This window comes from Tamandua tetradactyla, chromosome 5 (assembly GCF_023851605.1).
Source record: "Tamandua tetradactyla isolate mTamTet1 chromosome 5, mTamTet1.pri, whole genome shotgun sequence".
Lineage (NCBI taxonomy): Eukaryota > Metazoa > Chordata > Mammalia > Pilosa > Myrmecophagidae > Tamandua > Tamandua tetradactyla.
The window spans coordinates 10,631,445-10,648,728 of record NC_135331.1 but is presented as its reverse complement, the minus strand read 5'-3'; the positions used below and the strand labels follow the sequence as shown (position 1 = coordinate 10,648,728).

General features: G+C 42.1%; 1 protein-coding gene and 2 pseudogenes across 2 annotated transcripts in view; 2 read left to right on the top strand and 1 right to left on the bottom strand.

Moving 5' to 3' along the window:
- The window catches only part of IFT81 (intraflagellar transport 81), a 282,552-nt gene that overhangs the window by 250,634 nt on the left and 14,634 nt on the right, over window positions 1–17,284 (bottom strand). For both annotated transcript variants that reach the window (XM_077159817.1, XM_077159819.1), the window contains exon 2: window positions 5,598–5,731. The gene's annotated coding sequence lies outside the window, so the exon portion shown is untranslated. The remainder of the gene's footprint in view (window positions 1–5,597; window positions 5,732–17,284) is intronic.
- LOC143682969 (nonsense-mediated mRNA decay factor SMG8 pseudogene) lies at window positions 298–1,492 on the top strand (annotated as a pseudogene).
- LOC143682968 (protein lin-28 homolog A pseudogene) lies at window positions 3,595–4,205 on the top strand (annotated as a pseudogene).

Below are 17,284 nucleotides of genomic sequence, written 5' to 3'. Positions count from 1 at the left end.
CAAGACCACCCAAAGCTGGTTGTTACCCAGCTTAACAACCATTCTTGATTAAATTACATCTCCAGGGAGATGATCTGATTACAGTTTCAAACATATGGTATTGAATAGGGATTATTCTGCCCTTATGAAATGGGATTTTGATTAAAACATGGCTTTTCTAGGGGACACACATCCTTCCAAACCAGCACAGGGGTGCAGCTCCTGGGTCGTGGCAGGAAGAGGAGATCGGTGTGGTGGGAATCCTTGGAAAGACATCTCTGCGTGCACCTGAATTCTGAGAAGTTCTCGTGTGTGAATATGGTGGGTGACCCACAGTCCCTCCCCTTTTTCACCAACGAGATGCTGGGGACTGGCAGTCTGGGATCAACACCGAAGCTGGCACACCAGGGACGCAGGTGGGGCCGGACACCCTGGGGTCCAGGAACCAGTTCTGGGGGGAGCAGGGGAAGGGTACTGAGCTGAGCCAGGCAACCAGGACTAAGCCTCTGCAGGCCTGTTACAATCAGGAGAAAAGCCAGAACTGAAAGCAATCCTCCTGTGCCCTATCACAATAGCTGAGCTCCATCCACTGGTGCCCATAACTGTGAAAGGAAACAAGCACCTCGAGATGATTCCTTTGCTATCAAGGTAGCTACTATGACTTTTATCAGTCTGGAAGAAAAATGTTATGGAAGATTGGATGATACCAATTTCCTGTACTTGTACCAAGCACTCCAGATCCAGCTCCTGCCAAAAATGAATCTTCTCCTACCCTTCCAGATGCAAATGCTGATAAACTTAAAGAAAAAGAACCTCAAATCCAAGGAGAGTGCAGAAGCCTGAGTTTAGCTTTGAGTTGAGGCCAGTCCTATCCAGTTGACCTACAAACAAGAGGATATAATCCAGAAGTTCATGGTCAAGGAGAGGTAAAAACTGAGAAAAGGCCAAACTTGACAGATGGCAGGCATCCACCATTGAGTATTTCCCAGGCATGCTACATTCAAATTGCCCCAAAGTCTCCTACCCAAATTCTCCAGCTGGTCTTTGGTGAAACTAGGTCCTGCTAAGTCATATATATAACTTTCATACAGGTTTGGACCAACAGGGATTTATTCCAGGGACAAACTACCTAATGCCCTGGGACATGGTCATCAGGAGCAGAGCTGGAGATGAAGGCAACTCAGGTACAAATGCTTAGCCTGCTTTGAATAAGGCTATTTCTGGAAAGAGACGTGCAGTTGTAATAGAAGAGGAAGACTGGGCTTTTGTGGGCTTTGAATATGAAGACTCTCAAGGTTGGATTTTCATGTACTCAGGATCTAACAAAATAATGAGAATAATGGGAAGTGGGCCAAAGGAATCCGCTTTAAAAGCCCTCAGTAGTGATATGCCCCTATATATTGTGTCACCATCTTGGGGTCGAGGACTAAAACCACTTCATGCGCAACTTATGAGGCTTTTTGTTGTGGTTCCTGGTGCTCCTTTATAGATAATACGAATGCCTCAGGTTTAGCAGGTCCACCAATGTGCCCGTCTGAATCTGTGGTGGACCCCAGAAAAGCCATGCCCTTTAATCTTCATTCAGTATTGCTGGGTGGGAGCATTTTGATTGTTTCCATGAAGATGTGACCCACACAATTGTGGGTGGTAACTTTTGATTAGATGATTTCCATGGAGGTGTGTCTCCACCCACTGAAGGTGGAGTGGCTTGCTGGAATTCTTTAAAAAAGGAAACATTTTGGAGAGAGTCCCCTTTTTGATAGAGCCACATGAAAGCCAGCAGACGCCACCATGTTCGCCATGTGCCCTTCCAGCTGAGAGAGAAACGTGGAATGTCATTGGTCTTCTTGAACCAAGGTATCTTCCCCCAGATGCCTTAGATAAGACATTTCTATACACTTAATTGGGACATTTTCTCAGCCTTAGAACTGTAAACTAGCAACTTATTAAATTCCCCTTGTTAAAAGTCATTCCATTTCTGGTATATTGCATTCCGGCAGCTAGCAAACTAGAACAACCACCATGTCCAGTACTCCACCCAGAGAAATAAGAAACCACCCTCCCACCTGAGGGCGTCTGGGTTTTGAGGGTTCCTAATGCATATGTGACTGAGAACGGACCTTGTTTCCCTCCTAAGGAAAAACGTACAGGTAATGAGTTACATGGTGTTCTCTGGAGTTCTTAAAGCAGTAACATAATAACGGTTTCCAGCCACTTTAATTCCTAAACTTGGTTTAGTGTTTTTCTGTGTATGTTTTTTTTTTCTTTGCTTCATTTTTGTTTCTGTACATGTATACTGCATTTTCTCGAAACCAAAAAAATTGTTTCAGTTACAGGTGTTCAGTATTTGGACAATAATTTTCCCACCATTTCGTGATATTGTTGATATTTATTGGAATGGGGCTATAACTTCCTAATAAAGATTGGTTGTTATAGAAGAAAGGATATAAAATACATGGTCAATATCTCTATTTTCTCATTTCTGTTTCACTGCCCATAATAAAATGTTTTTTATGAAAAAAAAAATGGGGTGGACACAGCCAAGCACTGATCAAGGCTTTTGATTAACAAATTTGGATCGCTGGGGACCAGCTGAGTTACTGTTTCAACCTACCCTGGGCCAGCTGCAGCCATTGTTTCCACCCTGCCATGGAGAGGGATGGAGGCAGGAGAAGTTTAAAGCACAGTGCTTCCTCACGTGTCTGGAGAACAGATGCCGAACGGCATTATCTGCTGGGTAGGCCAGGGAAGTGCAGCTTCATGGAGCTGGCAGAAAGGCTTTTTGGCATCTTTCCTGACCCTCTCCCCCAAGAGCTGACTGGAGCTATTCTGCGCCCCTTTTGTGGATCCCTGGGCCTATTTTGGTGAGGAAATTCTAACTGGGGAAAATCCTCTCTGGGGTGATCACCCTTTGAGAATTTTCCCTCTAGGTAAAAGCAGAGAGACGCAAGGAAGGGAATGTAAAGTAAACTGCAATGACAAAACAAAAACAAATAGAAGAGATCAAGATTCATGGAGGAGGAAGAGGGGAAAGGAAGTTTTCTCTGGGGGGGAGGGAGTGGCAGGGAGGGAGTAAAACAATTGCACAAATAGTGTAACCTATAGTTATCTGGAAGAGTTACTTCCAGAAAACCTCTTTTGTTGCTCAGATGTGGCCTCTCTCTCTCTGTCTAAGCCCAACTCTGCAAGGAAAATCTCTGCCCTCCCCCCTATGTGGGACATGACTTCCAGGGGTGTGAGTCTCCATGGCAACATGGGAGCTGACACTCAGGGATGAGCCTGGCCCTGGCACTGGGGATCAACAAGGACTACCTGACCAAAAAGGGGAAAGAAATGTAACAAAATAAAGTAACAGTGCCTAAGAGAGTTCAAATAGAATTCAGAGGCTATTCTGGATGCTACTCTTAATAGATAGTGCTAATTGCCATGTTAGGCAAAGCCTCAACCAATAGCATGCCTGAAAACCCTAAAGAATACTCAGACAGACCCTCCCACAGTTATTGTGCCAGAGAAGATGTAGCTGCCTCTTCTCCAAATCATCCCCTTGCGTCCAGACTTCTCTGGGGTCAGCAGCCACCCGACAGGGCCCTGGGGCTGCAAGCTCAGGTGACCACCATGAGCTCTGTGCTCAACCAAGAGTTTGCAGGTGGCTGCCCCCGGGCAGCAAAGGAGGTACCAGAGAACATGGCCTGAGAGGCAGAGGAACAGTAGCTGCTGCACAGTGCTGGCATCTGTGAGGGGTTCAGCCTGAGCATGGGCTCAGTTTCCTGTCCATGACCACCCATGCTGAGGTCACGCTCAACCCCGCCAGTGAACGTCTTTGTGCATCAGAGTAAATTGCACAAGGAAGGGTTCTGGAGGTTGAAGGCGGGCAAGGCAGTGGAGTTCACCTTTAGGAAGTCTGCCAAGGGCCTGGAATCTCTCCATGTTGCTGGACCTGGTGGGGTATTCTGTGTTGGGAGTGAGAGGCAGTCAAAGGGGAAGGATGTGCAGAAGCACATATTCAAAGGAGACAGCTGCAGCTGTGGAGGTGGAGACCGTCATGTCAGGGGGTAAAAGCTGCCAGCCCAGCCTGAGAAGGGCCGCTTCTGCCACAGCTCAGCCATATGGGGCCTCCTGTCCACTGAAGGCTCAACAGGCCCCCAGCTCACAGGGGAAGCCCTCCTACTTTGAGAGGAAGAAGAAGACACCACAGCCCTGCCCTGATCCCAGAGGCCCAGAAATGAGCCACAGTGAGTGGGGGCAGGCCTTTTGCAATTGGGATGTTCCAAAGAGCAGGCATCAATCCGGAGCGGAGAAAGTGGGAGGCATTGGGGAGGGTACAGCTGGTACTGTCATGTCACTCAGGCTGGTGTCCACAGCATCACCCCCCTGGTCCGTCTTGGTGGGGACAAGGGGTGAGGCAAAGAAACTCCAACCATGTTCTACCAAATGCAAGTGATGGCGTTCAGGAGACATATCCCTACAGCCTGCATGATAAGCCCCCAGAATCGCCAGTTTTCTGATAGTGGCCTGCATAGGGAAGGAAGTAGCCTTTGAAGGAAGATTTATAAAAATGTATCATGCCAGAGTGAAAAGATTAAGTAGGAGGGCAGATTGATGGACCCAGCCCAGGAGCCAGTACATTCTATGGGAGGGAATCTCTCAGGGGTAGGACATGTTTTTTCCATGTTTTGTCTCCCCATAACCCACTGTTGGTGTGGTGCTGGGGACTGTCCCAAGCAGTGGATCGTGATGACAGACAAAAGGGGAGGTTGGTGGGACAGCTGCAGACCTCCTGCTCCTAAACTCACTCCTACCCCACTCTGGGCCAATACGATTTTATTTATTTGCTCCCTTGGATAACCGCACCTTGGGTCCCACTTGCTCCAGGATGCCAAATGCACTAGCTGTGTGCGCATGACATTTCTTGTGCATTTTATCTCTTTTTTCTTAATATTCTTGCTTTTGTATTTTTGTGTATTTTAATCTAAGCCCTCATTCCTACACTGTTTTTAGGTACATGAGCAATCTCAGGGGTGTCCAACAACAGCTCCAGGTCTGCACAGCAGGAATACATTTTTATTGCTGTTGCTGTATCATCACCAAGAACAACTATTTGAATTTCCTCATTTTTGCCAATTAGAGCTGGCTTTTCTGCCATAGTGTCCTCTTGAAATCCTTCCCTTTCACTGGAGACTAGGTTTTAATTGGGTTGCCCTGCGACTGGATCTCCCACTGGAAGACTGGAAATTAGTTTAAATGGGAAGATGGTGCAAAGAGGTAAGGAGAAGCTGGGCCAGTTTAGAGGTCAAGAGAAGAAGCCAAGGTTAGGTGAGAATTATCTATATATGTAATAAGGAATTCCTGTTCCCAGCCTCTTAATCTTAGAGGACAGGACTTTGCTTGGCACATGAGATCCATCCTTCGCTGGGTTGGGGTAGGCCTGCCACACACAATGGGTGGGTGGGGGGCCGAGGGTGTCCAAGGATGGATGGATGAAGCAAAGACTAAAATCCTTAACATTTCAGCTTCCTGTGGGACCCACGGAGGAGGCCCCCATAACTCGTGGAGTACTTGGGCCACGTGCAATGCACCAAGAATTGAACCGAGGGCTCCAGCATGGCAGTATTGCTTACCTGGTGCTTATCTTGTTGTGAGTGTAAACCCAGAGGAAGACAATTCTCAGCTGAGCTGTTGACCATGCAGCCACTCTTCTTTCAGGCAGGGAAGGAAGTGTTAAAGAACAAGAAATGCTATCTGTGCATCATATCTGCAAGAAAGAAATATCTACCATCATGTCATTGAAGCAGAATTCTCATACTGAAAAAAATGGTATTATATGTCATAAATTGCCAGAAGATTGTACTTATAGTTCCAGAGTGATTCAACATGTATTAACTCACAAAGGAATGAAATCCTACTTCAGCAATCTATTTGGAAAAGCCCTCAATGATTTATCATCTTTTAATCAACAACAGAATTTTCACCCTGGAAGTAAGTCATATGAATGTCATCTAATTGAGAAATCCTTCGTTCAGAATTCTGGCCATACATGTTACAGTGTAACTCATGTTGGAGAGAAACCCTGTGAATGTCATCTATGTGGGAAAACCTTTACTAAATATTCTGAATTGAGACAACATGAGAGAACTCACACTGGAGAAAAACCATATGAATTCCACCAATGTGGGAAAGCCTTCACTCATTATTCTCACCTTAAACAACATAAGAACACTCATACTGGAGAGAAACCCTATGAATGCCACCTATGTGGGAAAGCCTTCACCCATTATTCCTACCTTAGACAACATAAGAACACCCATACTGGAGAGAAACCCTATGAATGCCATCTCTGTGGGAAAGCCTTCACCCATTATTCTCACCTTAAACAACATAAGAACACCCATACTGGAGAGAAACCCTATGAATGTCATCTATGTGGGAAAGCCTTCAGGTTTTCTTCTAATCTTAGAAGACATGAGAGGATTCACACTGGAGAGAAACCATATGAGTGTCTTTTATGCCACAAAGTCTTCACCAATTGTTCTAACTTTAGACAACATGAGAGAACTCACACTGGAGAAAAACCATATGAATGTCATCTATGTGGGAAAGTTTCCAGCCATTATTTTAAAATTAGACAACATGAGAATGCTCATACTGGAGAGAAACCTTATGAATGTCATCAATGTGGGAAAGCATTCTGTTTATCTTCTGATCTTAGAGTACATGAGAGGATTCACACTGGAGAGAAACTATATGAATGTCATCTATGTGGTAAAACCTTCACTCGTTCTTTTAGCCTTAAACAACATGAGAGAACTCACACTGGAAAGAAACCATATGAATGCCATCTACGTCGGAAAGCCTTCAGCCATTATTCTAACCTTAGACAACATGAGAAAACTCATACTGGAGAGAAACCTTATGAATGTCATTTATGTCAGAAAGTCTTTGCCTGTTATTCTAACCTTAGAAAACATAAGAGAAGTCACACTGTAATGAAACCTTAGGAATGTCATCTATGTTGAAAAGCCTTTACTCAATATTTTAACTAGAGATAAGTAAGTGCCTTTCTCCTTAGCATTCAGCCTTGCCTAAAAGACAATCAGTTTTCAGAGTTCCCAAGTGAAGGAGCTTATGTGCAAAAATTGAATCCAAATATAGTACTGTTTCCATAGTATCACAACATTATTTATAACACTGAATACAAAGTGGCCATTCACATAATATTCACTCACTACCTCCTTAACTAAATTCAGACTTAGTATCACAACTTTGATTATGTCGACCTACATAAAATTTAGTCTCTATAATGGGATTTAATCTTGTCCTTCCTTAATGGCATGATATTGACAAGGTAATTAAACAAATTTTGAAAAAAAAAATCCTTAACATTTCAAAATCCTGGACTTTTCCTGCTTGGCTTCCAAACTGAGTATAAGTGAGAGCTTCTTTGTGGCATCCACAGCCAACGTCCTACCCTGCTGCAATCGTGACTGTGGCGTCATAGTAGCTAAAGGAGAAAGAAGGCTTCGTTTACATGGGATTGCTGCAAACCTGCCTCACTGTGTTGAAATGGGGCAAATACAATAGAACGCAATGGGTGATGTGTCTGATCCTGGGGTCTTGTCTCCCCCAAATGGTGCCCCCCTCTAGTTACTAAATTTGTCTGGGATGTGTGGAACTTCACAAGGCACTGATTTGGTGATTGCTAAGTAGCTTAAATTGTGTAAATAAGGTGTTGGTCATTCTCCATGTTCTTAGAGGGTTTTTGTTGTTTACAAGCTTCTTTTTTTGTGTGTTGGAAGAAAAACAGCCAAGGCATCTTTCACAGAAGATTCTGCACCAGGCACAAAGATTTGAAACATGCTTGGGAGCCCTGCTTTGAAGTGGGGACCTTGAACCATTCTTTCCTTCATGTTCCACTATTTCCTACTTTGGACTAGATCTTCCACCCTAAAAACTTGCCCCATTGCCCCACTCCAGCTCCCCCTCCCCTCCTACATTTAATTTGTAGGTTATCTCCACAACTCTTCAATGACTTTTGCAAAAAATCTGAAGAACCTAAGAACACTCCATCCCTCATTCCCAACCTTTTGAGTTAAGACCATTCCTTGATGTGATTCATGCCCAAAGACTAATACTGTTGTACTTGAATTGACCAAACCTCCTTTATCATCACTTCTACGATAGAGAAGAACAACAGAAAGGGGGTGTTTCCATGTAGAAACTGGAGGTGAGAGCTCAAGAAAGGGGTGATGCATGTATTCCAAGTCACTCAGGAACTTTTACACAGGTGCAAGAAACTTACGTCAAAGTGGCCAGAAGATTGTTTAATAGGAGATGGAAGAATGTAACTCCATGTTTACTGCTAGAAACCAAAGATTTGTGTGGTGTCTTGAATTTATAGGGAGGAAAGGAGGGTACAGAAGCATGTACCTCTTAGTTCTTTCCCTAATCCCTTCTCCTCATTCCTGAACTGCAGGAGACTGAGGTCCCTTGGGTTTTGGTGACCCCATCACTGCAATATATTTTATGATGGCTGGTTTTGTACTGGGTACCTTCTCTTCTGCTATCATTTTATAACACATGCTGATCCTTTCCCTTCCCCTCTTTTCCCTGGGATAATACAATGAATAAATAAAGCCTTACTGGAAACAAACAAACAAACAAAAAGAATACTAAGTGTGATGGTCAGGTTCACAGATTGACTTGGCCAGGTGATGGTGCCCAGTTGTCAGGTCAAGCAAGCCCTGGCCTGTCTGTTGCTGTGAGGACATTTCATGGACTTAAATCATGAGCACGTTGGTTGCATCCATGGATGATTACATCTGCAGCCAACTAAGGGGACTGTCATCTGCAATGAGTGATGCTGAATCTAATCACTGGAAGGCTTTTATCATTCAGTTGTAGGATTTCTTTGTATATTCTGGATATTAAACCCTTTTAAGGAGGATTCAAAAGAGAAAATAACCCTTCTGCTTCAGCCAGCCAGTCTCTCGTGAGAGTCGTTGAGGACCTTCATTAGAGCTGCCAGCTCACAGCCTGCCCTACAGACCTTGGACTCTTATATCTTCAGGTTTGCATGAAACAGTTTTATAAATTTTACATTTATAGATATCTCCTGTTGATTCTGCTTCTCTAGAGAACCCTAGCTAATACACTCAGATAGGGACTTACCTGAGGCTCTATAAAAGTTTCACTCACAAAGTTTATTTTTCAGATTCTTAAAACTTCCAGATTGTTCTTATGCCAGATAAGCCCTGAAACCCAGAGGCACCATTTTCTCCAAGAACATCAATTAGTTGCATCCCCTTACCCCATAAGGTCAATACCCCTTTTCAATATGAAGAAGTTAGAACAGTCATTACCCAAATATCTCTGAAGATTGGGAGAGGGGATCAAATGAGACGTAGGAGTTGTAACAGAGAAGATAGGATTTAACAAGTGATTGTGACCACTGAATCGCTATATTGATATTCCTTGTTAGTCTCTAGTATATTAGAACAGCTAGAAGTAACCTGAAACTATGGAACTGTAATGCACACTATACTTTGAAATTTATCTGTTTTCTGCATAAATGTTATATTTCACAATAAAAATGTCAAAGAGATAAGTCACAATAAAGCTATGCTAATACCATATTTGAAGAAGAAATATCAATATGAAGAAATATCAACATGGATAATTTTTAAATTTGATTTTGGGAAACTGGTTAACAACATTCTTAAATGAACATTTTCTTTCTCTTTATTTTTAGATAAATTAATATATTTTAACAGTCAAAAACACACTAGAGACATACAACAGCAGATTGGAACAGGTAGAAGAAAGATATGCAAACTAGAAATAGTATAAATGAACTCTTACAGATGGAAGAACAGATAGAGAAAAGAAGAGAAAAAAAAATAGCAGGTTCTCAGGAATTGAGTGACAACACAAAGTCCACAAACATAGGTGTCAGGATGAGAAGAGAATGGAAAGGGGCAGAAAGAATATTAGAGTTGGCCAAGAAATTCCCAACTCTAATAAAAGACATAAATATACGTGTCCAAGAAACACAGCATACTCCAAACAGATAAGCCTTAATAGGCCTACTCCTAGATGCTTATTAATCAGAATGTCAAATGCCAAAGATAAAGAGAGAATCCTGAAAACAGCAAGAGCAAAGTGAGTAATCACATACAAGGGAACCATAATAGATTAAGTACTGATTTCTCATTAGAAACCATGAACGTGAGAAGACAGTGGTATGATATATTTAAGTACTGAAAGAGAAAAACTACCAGTCAAGAATTCTTTATATGGCAAAAAACTGTCCTTCAAAAACGAGGGAGAGTTTAAAATATTCACAGATAAAAATATATATATATTCACAGATAAACCGAAATTGAAAGAGTTCATTAGGAAAAGACCTGCTTTACCAGAATTACTAAAGGAAGTCCTGCAGGTTGAAAGGAAAACAGGAGATTGATGCTTGGAGAGTGTAGAAATGAAGAGTATCAGAAAGGGTAACTAAAATAATGAAAAGAGAGTCAAAAGTAAGATATGAAATATAAAAGTCAAAGGATAAAATGTTTAAATACTGCCTGTCCAGTAATAATATTGTCTGTTAATGGATTAAACTCCCCAATCAAAAGACACAGACTGAAGTATCCATAAAAAGCATGATCCAACATTATGTTGTCTACAAGAGACTCACCTTAGACCCAAAGACACAAATAGGCTGAAAGTAAAAGGATGGAAAAATATACTCCATGCAAGCAGAAACCAAAAAAGAGCTGGGGTAGTTATACGAATATCAGACAAAATAGATTTTTAAATGAAATACTGTTGTAAAAGACAAAGAAGGACACATACATACATATTATAAAAGGGGTAATTCACCAAAAACCAATAACAGTCATCAGTATTTATGCACCTAATCATGGTGTCCCAAAATACACAAGGCAAACACTGGCAAAACTGAAGGAAGAACTAGATGCATGGATGGTTCAGTGGTAGAACGCTTGCCTGCCATGCGCAAGACCTGATTTGATACCTGACCCAGGCACACCAAAAAAATAACTGAACAAAGAAATAGAGGTCTCTACAATAATAGCTGAAGATTCAATCCACCACTTTCATCAATAGATAGAGAATCTAAACAGAGGATCAATGAGGAAACAGAGACCTTGAATAATATGATAGATGAACTAGACCTAACAGACACATACTGTCATGGTCAAGTTCGTGTGTCAACTTGGCCAAGGGGTGGTACCTGTTGGTCTGCTTGGGCAAGTGATGGCCTGTCTGTTGCAATGAGGACATTTCATAGAATTAAATCATGATCACGTCAGCTGTATCCACAGCCGATTCCATTTGTGGTCAGCCAAGGGGAGTGTCTTCTGCAATGAGTGATGCTCAATCTAATCACTAGCAGCCTTTTAAGGAGGACTCAGAAGAGACAGGCTCTCTTCTTGCTTCGGCTGGCGAGCCTCTCCTGTGGCGTTCGTCCAGACCCTCCATCAGAATCATCAGCTTCACAGCCTAACCTGTGGATTTTGGACTCTGCGTTCCCGTGGTCACGTGAGACACTTTTATAAATTTTATATTTGTGAGTGTTCCCTGTTGATTCTGTTTCTCTAGGGAACCCTAACTAATACACATACAGAGCACTGCACCCCAAAATAGCAGGATATACCTTCTCGAGTACTCATGGATCATTCTCCAGGACAGACCACATGCTGATTCATAAAACAATTTTAAACGATTGAAATGATGGGGAACTTCCGGAGAAGATGGCTGCTTAGTAAGACGCGCGGATCTTGGTTCCTCCTCCAGAACAGTTGCTGGGGGAGTGGAGACGATACAGAGCAGCTCCCGGAGCCGCGACGGATTCAAGAAGACAGCGTACCCCATCCTGGAATGGCTGACTGGCTGGGAGAACCCACTCCACTGAGATAGCCGAGGGGCGCGGGCTTCCCCAGGCTGGGGCGGCGAGCGGCGAGCGGCTGGAGTCCCTCCCTTCCTCCTTCCCAGGCCAGCTGGGGGAATTGGACAGGCGGTCCCCTCGGGCCATGGTGGCTGGTGCCCAACCCCACGCGCGGCCCCCCGGACCAACTGGGAGAATTGGATCGGAGATCCCCAGGCCACGGAGAACGGTGACCAGGGTCCCTTCCAAGCACGTAACTTACCGGTCTGGCTGGGAACGATGCACTCTCCCGGGCCGCGGCGGCTGGTGCCCTCCCGCCACGCTTGGCGCCCCGGGCCGACTGGGAGATTCAGACGGACGTGCTCCCGGGCTGCGGTGGCCGGCGAACCTCCGCGTGTTCGGATCCCCGGGCCGGCTGGCACTCTTCCAGCCCGCTTCGGCTGGTGACCAACGCCCCTCCCCCGCGGGCGGCTTCCTGGTCCGGTGGCGAATTCCCCGGGCCGCTGTGACCGACACCCTTCCAGGGAGAGGAGAGAATTTCTGACAGTGGCAGGGACTGGTTCCTTCCAAACACCAATAGGGGAATTAATAAAGGAGCCACAGGGTCCCCTCAAGCTGTGGCGGCTGACGCCCCCACCACGCGCGGCCCCCCAGACCAACTGAGAGAATTGGATCGGAAATCCCCCAGGACGCAGAGAATGGTGACCGGGGGATCCCTTCCAAACACGTGAGACAAACCTGTGCCACGAGCGCCACCTACTGGGCAGGATAAGAAAAACAAATCCCAGAGATTTCACAGAAAAATCTTACAACCTTGTTGGGTCCGACACCCAGGGAAATCTGACTAAATGCCCAGACGCCAGCAGAAGATAACGGTCCACGCTCAGAAGATTGAGAATATGGCCCAGTCAAAGGAACAAACCAATAATTCAAATGAGATACAGGAGCTGAGACAACTAATGCTGAATATACGAACAGAAATGGAAAACCTCTTCAAAAATGAAATTGATAAATTGAGGGAGGACATGAAGAAGACATGGGCTGAACAAAAAGAAGAAATAGAAAAACTGAAAAAACAAATCACAGAACTTATGGAAGTGAAGGATAAAGTAGAAAAGATGGAAAAAACAATGGATACCTACAATGATAGATTTAAAGAGACAGAAGATAGAATTAGTGATTTGGAGGATGGAACATCTGAATTCCAAAAAGAAACAGAAACTATAGGGAAAAGAATGGAAAAATTTGAACAGGGGATCAGGGAACTCAAGGACAATATGAACCGCACAAATATACATGTTGTGGGTGTCCCAGAAGGAGAAGAAAAGGGAAAAGGAGGAGAAAAACTAATGGAAGAAATCATCACTGAAAATTTCCCAACTCTTATGAAAACCTAAAATTACAGATCCAAGAAGTGCAGTGCACCCCAAAGAGATTAGACCCAAATAGGCGTTCTCCAAGACACTTACTAGTTAGAATGTCAGAGGTCAAAGAGAAAGAGAGGATCTTGAAAGCAGCAAGAGAACAACAATCCATCATATACAAGGGAAACTCAATAAGACTATGTGTAGATTTCTCAGCAGAAACCATGGAAGCTAGAAGACAGTGGGATGATATATTTAAATTACTAAAAGAGAAAAACTGCCAACCAAGACTCCTATATCCAGCAAAATTGTCCTTCAAAAATGAGGGAGAAATTAAAACATTCTCAGACAAAAAGTCACTGAGAGAATTTGTGACCAAGAGACCAGCTCTGCAAGAAATACTAAAGGGAGCATTAGAGTCAGATACGAAAAGACAGAAGAGAGAGGTATGGAGAAGAGTGTAGAAAGAAGGAAAGGCAGATATGATATAGATAATACAAAAGGCAAAATGGCAGAGGAAAATATTACCCAAACAGTAATAACACTAAATGTTAATGGACTGAATTCTCCAATCAAAAGACATAGATTGGCAGAATGGATTAAAAAACAGGATCCTTCTATATGCTGTCTACAGGAAACACATCTTAGACCCAAAGATAAACATAGGTTGAAAGTGAAAGGTTGGGAAAAGATATTTCATGCAAATAACAACCAGAAAAGAGCAGGAGTGGCTACACTAATATCCAACAAATTAGACTTCAAATGTAAAGCAGTTAAAAGAGACAAAGAAGGACACTATCTACTAATAAAAGGAACAATTAAACAAGAAGACATAACAATCATAAATATTTACGCACCAAACCAGAATGCCCCAAAATATGTGAGGAATACACTGCAAACACTGAAAAGGGAAATAGACTCATATACCATAATAGTTGGAGACTTCAATTCACCACTCTCATCAATGGTCAGAACATCTAGACAGAGGATCAATAAAGAAATAGAGAATCTGAATATTACTATAAATGAGCTAGACTTAACAGACATTTATAGGACATTACATCCCACAACAGCAGGATACACCTTTTTCTCAAGTGCTCATGGATCATTCTCAAAGACAGACCATACGCTGGGTCACAAAGCAAGTCTTAACAAATTTTAAAAAGATTGAAATCATACACAACACTTTCTCGGATCATAAAGGAATGAAGTTGGAAATCAATAATAGGCGGAGTGCCAGAAAATTCACAAATACGTGGAGGCTCAACAACACACTCTTAAACAACAAGTGGGTCAAAGAAGAAATTGCAAGAGAAATTAGCAAATACCTCGAGGCGAACGAAAATGAAAACACAACATATCAAAACTTATGGGACGCAGCAAAGGCAGTGCTAAGAGGGAAATTTATTGCCCTAAACCTATATCAGAAAATAAGAAAAGGCAAAAATGCAGGAATTAACTGTCCACTTGGAAGAACTGGAGAAAGAACCTCAAACTAATCCCAAAGCAAGCAAAAGGAAAGAAATAACAAAGATTAGAGCAGAAATAAATGAAATTGAAAACATGAAAACAATAGAGAAAATCAATAAGACCAGAAGTTGGTTCTATGAGAAAATCAATAAGATTGATGGGCCCTTAGCAAGATTGACAAAAAGAAGAAGAGAGAGGATGCAAATAAATAAGATCAGAAATGGAAGAGGAGACGTAACTACTGACCTCACAGAAATAAAGGAGGTAATAACAGGATACTATGAACAACTTTACGCTAATAAATACAACAATTTAGAGGAAATGGACAGGTTCCTGGAAAGACATGAACAACCAACTTTGACTCAAGAAGACACAGATGACCTCAAAAACCAATCACAAGTAAAAAAATTGAATTAGTCATTCAAAAGCTTCCTAAAAAGAAAAGTCCAGGACCAGACGGCTTCACATGTGAATTCTACCAAACATTCCAGAAAGAATTAGTACCAACTTTCCTCAAACTCTTCAAAAAAATTGAAGCGGAGGGAAAACTACCTAATTCATTCTATGAAGCCAACATCACCCTCATACCAAAACCAGGCAAAGATATTACAAAAAAAGAAAACTACAGGCCAATCTCTCTAATGAATATAGATGCAAAAATCCTCAATAAAATTCTAGCAAATCGTATCCAACAACACATTAAAAGAATTATACATCATGACCAAGTAGGATTCATCCCAGGTATGCAAGGATGGTTCAACATAAGAAAATCAATTAACGTAATACACCATATCAACAAATCAAAGCAGAAAAATCACATGATCACCTCAATTGATGCAGAGAAGGCATTTGACAAGATTCAACATCCTTTCCTGTTGAAAACACTTCAAAAGATAGGAATACAAGGGAACTTCCTTAAAATGATAGAGGGAATATATGAAAAACCCACAGCTAATATCATCCTCAATGGGGAAAAATTGAAAACTTTCCCCCTAAGATCAGGAACAAGACAAGGATGTCCACTATCACCACTATTATTCAACATTGTGTTGGAGGTTCTAGCCAGAGCAATTAGACAAGAAAAAGAAATACAAAGCATCAAAATTGGAAAGGAAGAAGTAAAACTATCACTGTTTGCAGATGATATGATACTATACGTTAAAAACCCAGAAAAATCCACAACAAAACTACTAGAGCTAATAAATGAGTACAGCAAAGTAGCAGGTTACAAGATCAACATTCAAAAAATCTGTAGCATTTCTATACACTAGTAATGAACAAGCTGAGGGAGAAATCAAGAAACGAATCCCATTTACAATCGCAACTAAAAGCATGAAATACCTAGGAATAAATTTAACTAAAGAGACAAAAAACATATATAAAGAAAACTACAAAAAGCTGCTAAAAGAAATCACAGCAGACCTAAATAGATGAAGGGCATACCGTGTTCATGGATTGGAAGACTAAATATAGTTAAGATGTCAATCCTACCTAAATTGATTTACAGATTCAATGCAATACCAATCAAAATCCCAACAACTTATTTTTCAGAAATAGAAAAACCAATAAGCAAATTTATCTGGAAGGGCAGGGTGCCCCGAATTGCTAAAAACATCTTGAGGAAAAAAACGAAGCTGGAGGTCTCGCACTGCCTGACTTTAAGGCATATTATGAAGCCACAGTGGTCAAAACAGCATGGTATTGGCATAAAGATAGACATATCGACCAATGGAATCGAATAGAGTGCTCAGATATAGACCCTCTCATCTATGGACATTTAATCTTTGATAAGGCAGTCAAGCCAACTCACCTGGGACAGAAGAGTCTCTTCAATAAATGGTGCCTAGAGAACTGGATATCCATATGCAAAAGAATGAAAGAAGACCCATATCTCACACCCTATACAAAAGTTAACTCAAAATGGATCAAAGATCTAAACATTAGGTAAGACCATAAAACAGTTAGAGGAAAATGTAGGGAGATATCTTATGAAACTTACAATTGGAGGCGGTTTTATGGACCTTAAACCTAAAGCAAGAGCACTGAAGAAGGAAATAAATAAATGGGAACTCCTCAAAATTAAACACTTCTGTGCATCAAAGAACTTCATCAAGAAAGTAGAAAGACAGCCTTCACAATGGGAGACAATATTTGGAAATGACATTATCAGATAAAGGTCTAGTATCCAGAATTTATAAAGAGATTGTTCATCTCAACAACAAAAAGACAGCCAACCCAATTACAAAATGGGAAAAAGACTTGAACAGACACCTCTCAGAAGAGGAAATACAAATGGTCAAAAAGCACATGAAGAGATGCTCAATGTCCCTGGCCATTAGAGAAATGCAAATCAAAACCACAGTGAGATATCATCTCATACCCACCAGAATGGCCATTATCAACAAAACAGAAAATGACAAGTGCTGGAGAGGATGCAGAGAAAGAGGCACACTTATCCACTGTTGGTGGGAATGTCAAATGCTGCAACCACTGTGGAAGGCAGTTTGGCGGTTCCTCAAAAAGTTGAATATAGAATTGCAATGGTATTGCTGGGAATCTACTCAAAGGAATT